The following is a 7,919-nucleotide window of genomic DNA, read 5'->3' as shown; positions in this document are numbered from 1 at the left end:
TCGGGCGGAGGCTCCCGCCCCGCCTGGTTCCCGCCCCCAACCTTGGCCCCTGCCTGCCCCGCCGCTCCTCCTCTGTTCGCCCCGCCTAGGCTCGCCTCTCTCCCAGGCTCGTCCGCCTCGGTCCCGCCAGGTGACTCTCCGCCCCCCTCCCACGCTCAGGACTTCCACGCTCCCCCCACCCACCGGGACTGTCCTTCAGGCTCGCCCCCTCCCTAGTCTCTGCGGTCTTCTCCTAGAGATTTCCTTCCCGCCCACTCCCCTTCATCACCGTCCGGGTTCGGCGGAATTCTTGGGAGTGTGTGTGTGCGTGTGTGTGTGCATGCGTGTGTGTGCGTGCACGCGCGTGTGTGCCTGTGTTGGCGAGGGTAGCGGTGGGGGTTACGGGTGGATGGAGGGGTGGCGGGTAGGGAGGTTGCGGGGAGGCGGGTAAGAGGGGTTGGGTGGGGTGCGGCTGCCGTGGGATCTAGCATTTTTCCCTGGTGGGTCAGGGGACGTGGAGGTGGCATTTAACACAGTGGCATCAGGCGCGGGGTACTGTACTATGCCGCAGTGGCTCCAGTGACCGCGATACCATAGTTCCCGGCATCTCCTCGCCAAGGGGCTGGAGTGGCACCTGAATCTGCCCCCACACCCTCCACCTCCTACTTCGGGGCCCAACACCTAAGCTTCCACCCAAAGCTCCCAAGGAACCCTCTGCAGCAGGCAAGGACCGCGAGCGGGGGGTGGTGGCGGCGGCGGGCAGCATTTGTCCTCGGGAATCTTGGCGCGCAAAAGGGCTGCGCGGAGGAAGAGTCTGACTTGGGTGTGAGGGCGGCCTGGGTAGCAGAGAGAACTGCTTAGAATAAATGGGGGAGGGGTGGGCTGATGGTGGGGTTTGGTTCCAATCCCGGCCCATCACTGGCACAAAAGGGAAGGAGGCGGCTGGCTCTCGTGGTCTCCAGGCAGCGCCCACCCTCACCGTCACACTGACGCTCCCTGTTTGCTCTCCGTGCAGTTGGAGCAGCCTGTGTGGGGTGGCAGGTTCCCACGAGAGGGGACCCGAAGGGCGCCAGATCACTGGGGTGCAGCGGGAGCAAAGCTTAAGGGGGTATGCCCAGGACTGAGGTGGTGGGTTCAGTTCCTCAGGCAGGACTTGCCTCCACTAATATTTCAGCGAGGCTAGCTATCCATTCTCCTCCATTCCAAGGAAACTCCAATATGACTTTGAAATTCCACTCTCTGGCCCCCAGCAGTATCTGTTAGAGGTGGGGGCCTCAGTCAAAGAGCAGTTCAGACTGTGAATGAGATCCGAGTTTATGGGGAGTTGAGAGAGCCCTCTCCAATTTGTCTTTTGGAGAGGACCTGTTCCAGCTAGCACTGAGTTTATAGGGGCTGGGGCGCTGAAGGAGGATCTAAGCCTGTGGTGGGTGGGGATGTTGTCACCTGTCTCCCCCCACTGCCCTCCTCCTGGCACTGCCTGCCTTCCCCATCAGAGCGCCCTGGACCAGAAGAGCCTGATTTGCTGTTTGTTCAGCTCCAGCACAGGTGGCACCTCAGATAACCTGCTGGACTTTTCCCACATTGGATGACGGGGTTTGTGGGGGCGGGGAGCAAAGGAAATGTAGGAGAGAGAGGAGTGGAAGTAGGAGTAGCCGGGCATTCACTTGTTCAGCAAAGTATGTGCCAGCTATAGGGCTGTGTACTAGTTGTCTGATACATTCTGTGCCCGAGTAGCTCCCACTCTCCTGGGGGAAAGTGACAGGTAAGCCAACGATTACAGCATATGGTTGGACGAGCCTCTGCGAAGATACACAAATCAGAAATTTAGGAATCAGCCTGGCTGCCTTACTCCCTTATGTTCCTTCACCTGGAATAGAGGCTGTGACAAAAAGCCCAGACTCTTCTCCAAATACGAGGGATTTATTCTGCAGCTGCAGAGAAGCTTCGGGAAGTCAGCCCTCAACTGCGAGGCCCTTGGGGAGTTGGCCGAGCCGAGGAAAGCCTGCTTAGGCGAGGTCATGTTCCCTTCCTGAGGCATCCTGCATCCAGTGACGGCTCAGCACAGAGGTGCAAAGGTTCAGCCTCCTCACCCCAACAGAGGACAACTCTGAAGGATGTGCACAGCTCCTCACGGGCTTGACCGAGGCCTTTGTGGGGACTGAATCACTGCTCTGCTTCTCCCTTCACCCCGTCCTTTCATCCTTGCTCTTGCACAGGTGTTGACTCCAAGAGCACTCCTTAGTAAACATCCTCCACAGTAATCTCTGTCTCAGACTCTGCTTCCTGGGGAACGTAACTGCCTCCCTCCCATAGTCAATCAATCATGAAGTCCTGTTGATTTTAGCCACTGAGTGTTCCTTGAATCAGTCTGCTTGCATCTGCACCGACATTATCCCACTGTTCCTTGCACCGCTCTCCTAGCTTCTTCCGTGGTCCGCCACCTTTTGCTGATGCCTCCTCACATCCACCCTCCACCTTAAAGCCGGAGTGATACGTGCAGAACACAAATCGGGTTGTGGCACTCTTCTGACCTTTGCTTTGGGGATAGAGAAAACCTTTACCCAGAGTCTCTGAAGCCTGTGTGGTCTGCCTCCTATTGACCTCTCTAACCACCTTATTTCAAGTCCCCGTGGCCCTTGTTCTCTTGTTCTCTTCCCTGTAGACGCACTGGCCTTCCTTTAGTCCTTTTTTTTTTTTTTTTTTTTTTGGATATATTCTGTCAGTTACATGGCTTTTGCACATGGTCTCTGGAAGCTTTCCTTCTTTTATCGAATTAACTCCTGTTCATCCCTCTCATCTCAGCTTAAGGTATCAGCATTTCTCAGGGACGTTTTTCCTGGCTTCCCCTCCTGTGGTAGGCAGAATTATGAAATGGCACCAAAGGATTCTCATCTTGTATGATCTCCTTCCCTAGAGTGTGGGTAGAACCTGTAAATATGATGAGATGCTACTTTCACCATTATGTTGTATGACAAAAGAGATTTTGCAGGTGTAATTAATGCTACTAATCAGTGGACTTCAAGATAAAGAGATTATCCAATGAGTCCTAACCAAGTCACAAGAATTTACTCTGTTGGCAGCAGAGGAGGACATCATTTGAAGAAGAAGGATTTGACACACGGTTGCTGGCTTGAAGACGGAGGGGGCCACGTGGGAGGGAATGCAAGGGGCTGTGGCTGGCTTGAGGAAGGAGTAGGCTGCAGAGCACGTACCTGAGAGTGGGTGCTGGTTAAGAGCAGTCTCTGACTGACAGCCAGCCAGAAAATAGGGACTTCAGTCTTAAGACCGCAGGGAACTAGATCCTGCTGATGACAAGAATGAGCTCGGAAGCGGGAGAACCCAGAAAAGAATTTCATCTGGCTGACACCTTGACCTCAGCCTGGTGACACCCTGAGCAGAGGACGCAGCCATATTGTACCAGACTTCTGGCCCACATGCCGGTGACCTACTAAGCGGATGTTGTTTTAAGCTTCCAAATTCATAGTAATTTGTTGTAGTAGCAATAGAAAACGAACACACCTCTCAGTCGCAGGAAGTAGCAAATACAGACCCTTGCAAGCCACGGGGGGAAGACGTGGAAGTGCTGGAAATTTTAGGCTTAGAAATATTTGGAGTAACAGCTATGGCAGCTGGTGTGGAGAGCAACTTGAGGGATGGGACAGGTTGGGAGTCCATGACGCAACTCAGGTGACAGATGATAGCGGCTTGAGCTAAAGTCATGGAGGCAGTGAAGATGGATCCAGGAGCTGTTTAGGAGGCAGACAGAATTTAGAGGATGCTTCCATGTGGAGGGTGAGGGAGGAGGATGAGATGAAAAGGAATAAGTTTTCTGGTAACTAGATAGGAGCTCTTTGGTGATCACCTACTCTGTTCAAAGCACATTACTTTTAATCCTCACCAAGAACTACACGTTTCAGTCCAATATGGTTGATCACTATTTTAGCTGAAAAAACTGCGGCTCAGAGAGAGAGAGAGTTCAAGTAACTTTCCCAAAGCCATAAAACTACTTAGTGAAAAAGTTACAATCCAAAGCCAGGGGTTTTGGGCATGACGATTTAGGTGCTCACATACGATGATGTTTCCAAAAATGAGCAAAAAGATTTTACTGAATTTCTCCGATCACCTTCTTTCTCTCATTTCACACAATATTTTTTCCAATGTTTTTGGACTTGTAAAATCTCTCATGTCCTCTCCCCAACCCCCGCCCCCCGCCACCACTCACGCATACCATCCTTCCCTGACAATAAATAACCCGGCCTCCCACTTCATAGAGAAAATAGGAACCCTCAGACAGCAACTCCCACCAGCGATCTGTTCCATTTTGGACCTGATAAGTTTCAGATGCTTATTAGACATCTAGTAGGAATTCCAGTAGGAAGCAGAATATACAGGTTGCATAGGAAGTAATACAAACCATAGAATTAATGAGAAATGAGGAACCAGGTCAGAAGTCTGGAAAAGACCATATTTAAAGACTGGGTAGAGAAAGGCCAGCCGGGGAAGGAGACCAAGAGGAGCAGACAGAGAGCTGGGAGGAAAACAAGGGGAGGAAGCCATCATAAAAAAGAAAGGGAAAACAAAAGAGAAAGGAGAAGAGGGGGAGAAGGAGAGAGGGAGAGAAGGAGAGAGAGCGAGCGAGCGAGAGAGAAGTTAATTAATTTCAAATGCAAGATTCCTGAGAAGGCAGGGAGATATGGAATTCAGAGCACATGTGGAAGGTTCTAGCTTTTGATAGGAGTAGAGACTCAATTGTAAGAGGAAGTTAGAAGAGAATAATTATAGATGCAAATAAGTCACGGCTGAGCAGCTAGCAACTATTAATTCCTAGACGCCTTGGCAGCTAAGTGTGGCTTTATGAGCACATGTTGGACAGTGGTTGTGGGTGGAAGTGAGATAGGAGAGGAGTGGACTGTTTCTTCCTCTTTGCCCTTTCCTGCAGGTTGAATGTGAATCTTCAGTCATGCCATGAAGATAACACACTAGGGATGGCAGAGTGATAAGATGGTAGGAGCCTGGGTCTCCTATACTCGAGCTGTTTTACTACTCAGGGTCTCTTGTATGAAAAAGGAACTGCAGTCTGGAGGACCTACATATTTTCTCCTCTTGTCATAGCGACTTGTTTTGTATCTTAATTTACACAGGCGGTGCATAGATTTAATGGGAGCTGCTGTCTTGTATTTCTATTTTTTCTTTGAAGTTGGAGATCTGGTTATCAGTGAGTGGTGTGTGGTGTGTGTGTGTGTGAGTGGATAAGACTGAACTTTAGTAATCAGTTTTTTTTTTAGATGGTTTTTAAAGAAAACTATATAAAATGGGAAAGGGGGAGCGGACACTGGAGGAATGTAGTAAGTAAGTAAGTAAGCGTTGGGACCCACTTAGGAGTTGGTGACCATGACTTTCTAGTGGTATCAGTTTCTCCAGCAGAGCTCAGATGGTTGGATGCAAGCATGGACACTACTGATTGTTCAGTTCATCCAAAGTTGATATTTTGCCAGTTGGGTGGGAGTGAAAAACAAAAGGACAAAGGCAAAATAATGGCTACGAAATCTCACTTGGAGAAGACAGAACTATGAAGTGAGTAACGAAGTCTAAAGTGAGTAGGCGTCAGAAGCTGGAGCTGTCAGCAGGGAGAAAGGGAAGAGAGCAGTGCAAAGATCGTATGGATGAGTGTCAGAGAGCAGGGGTGTACTGAGAGTGAAGAAGCAGCATCGGCGAGCACAGAGGACCCCATATCTGTGCACTGAGCTGTGAAAGGAAAAGGAGACACCCCTTTCTGCAGAGGGTGTGCTATCCTCACAGGACTGCTGGCTTAGGTAACATGGGAGTTGGGAGAATGTTCAAAGAAGCTTGTGTTGGGAAAGGGGTTACAGAGGGGGAAACTCCTCTGAGAAGCTTTCCTGGGTTTCTCTCCTAGGTACTTCTGCAACACCTCGTACCTTTCGTTACGGTAATTCTTACACTTACATGTTTTATAGTTGTCCTTTTGCTTACCTATATTCCAGGGCTCTGGCTCCTGCCATTTTCTCCAACAGGTTCTCAAACCACTTTCCACACTATTCTCATTACTTGTTTGCTGTCTTTGTGCTCAAGGAACCTTGAATTGCTTATAGTTTCATGGTGCATTCCATGCTGTTCATCGCCCTTGCACCTTGCTCATGCCGTTCCCTCTAACTAAAGGCATATGGGCATTGGGGAGGTGAGGGCCGGGAGGTGATGGATATAGATTGTTTCCAGAAGATGGTTTATAAGAGGAAAAAAACTCCAAGTAATCGGTCAAGTGGAGAAGGGGGAATACCATGAGCAGAGGAGGGCATGAAAATGAAGTGCTAAGAGGGTAGAAGATATTTCTCAAAATCAGGAAATTCCATCTATGCCAGGGATTAACTCAGCCTTTAGGGAGAATGGGGTTGCTCAGGATCAGGAAACAGGGGACTTGAGATCAAGGCAGGGAGGGAACTGCAAAGTCAGTATGGATGACCACAGGAAAGAGACCTTGACCCTCATCCCAGAACAAGTCAGAAACCTAAGAGGTCAAGGAAGCAAGTGCAGGATGTCCTGACAGAGGGCCAAGCTCAGTTCTGAGGGAAGTTGCTTCTTTGATTCAAGCCTTGACCTGCCAAGGTTGTCACGTTTTTTTGGTTTCTGTGTGTGTGTGTGTATGTGTGTGTGTGTGTGTGTGTGTGTGTGTTTTGAAGGGCAGTGCTGGCCCACCAAGCTTGACTCTTACAGCTAGAATAGTTTACCTTTCCCTTGGGGAAGTCTCAGTCACCTAGCTACTGCCACACTGGCTCAAGTGTGGGCACATGATCCTTCTTTCAATATTCTGTATCACAATTGAGATAAGCGGGGAACGTTTAAACAACACTTCAGTAAATGTTCTGGGGAAACAACTAAAGAGGGGAGACTATAGTGCGTAATGCACAGTCAGATAACCTGCTTTATAAGGGACTGCTTCTTCTAGGCATCTTGCAGCTCCACAAAATATTAGCTTTTACCCAGGAAACCCCGTGTTCACACACACATACACACACACACACACAGTGGTGTGAGGGGCGTGGGCTAGGCTCTGCCCCCAGCACCTCTGGCTCTGACACGCATGCACGGCTAGGAGAGGAACCAGTCACAGGGTAGTCCTTGGGGTGCCCACTCACCCGCCGGCTCAGCCCTCCCTCTGTGGCTCATTAGGCTGCCTTCTCTCCACATCTTTCAAGGCCTTCTCTTGTCTGCGTTTCTGTGATGTGCAGCTATGTTTCTGTGCTGAGCTCCTGCCCACACACTCCCTGCCCACGTAGGAGGCTCTTCTCTTGGGATAATTAAAGAGGGAGCAGGCTGAGAAGACAGACGGGTTGGAGCTGGAGCAGGCAGGGGTGTTGGTCAGAGGAAAGCAGCAAGGGGAAGGACCACCTTCCGGAACCTGGGACTTGTGCTGGGGAGAGCCGAGCACACACACAAAGGGGCTGGAGCTCACCGATGGCTACGCTTGGCTTCAGACATGGCCTCTCGCATGTACACCAAGAGAGGGCTGGATCTCCTAGGTCAGGGTCTCATTTGAAAGCTAAAAAATCGTAAGTCACCAGAGAGAGAGCATCTATGAACACACCCGAGTTACGAGCCTGTGGGGCCCTGTGGTACCTGTTGGTGAACAGCAAGGTTGAAGACAAGCCAAGATACTGAAACTGGAAAGGCAATGCCAGACAGAGGGCCCATGTGTGTTCAATGAAAAGCACAAAGATTTTTCAAGCTGTAGGAGAGGGCAGTCCTGAGTACTCCCAGCTATTCGGTAGTGCTGCCCCCAACAGCGCTACCTCAGGGTCTGACTTGGCACAACTTCCGGCATCATCACTGCTGCATTTTAGTCTTTGCTAAAAAATCAAGAGTTTTTACAAGCCAGTTGAGACCACGGTTCTGTCCCTAAGACTCCATTTTTCCCTGGCCCTAAG

The sequence above is a fragment of the Ursus maritimus genome, unplaced genomic scaffold (genome assembly GCF_017311325.1).
Source record: "Ursus maritimus isolate PB19 unplaced genomic scaffold, ASM1731132v1 scaffold_16, whole genome shotgun sequence".
Taxonomy (NCBI): domain Eukaryota; kingdom Metazoa; phylum Chordata; class Mammalia; order Carnivora; family Ursidae; genus Ursus; species Ursus maritimus.
Note: the sequence above shows the minus strand (reverse complement) of the source record.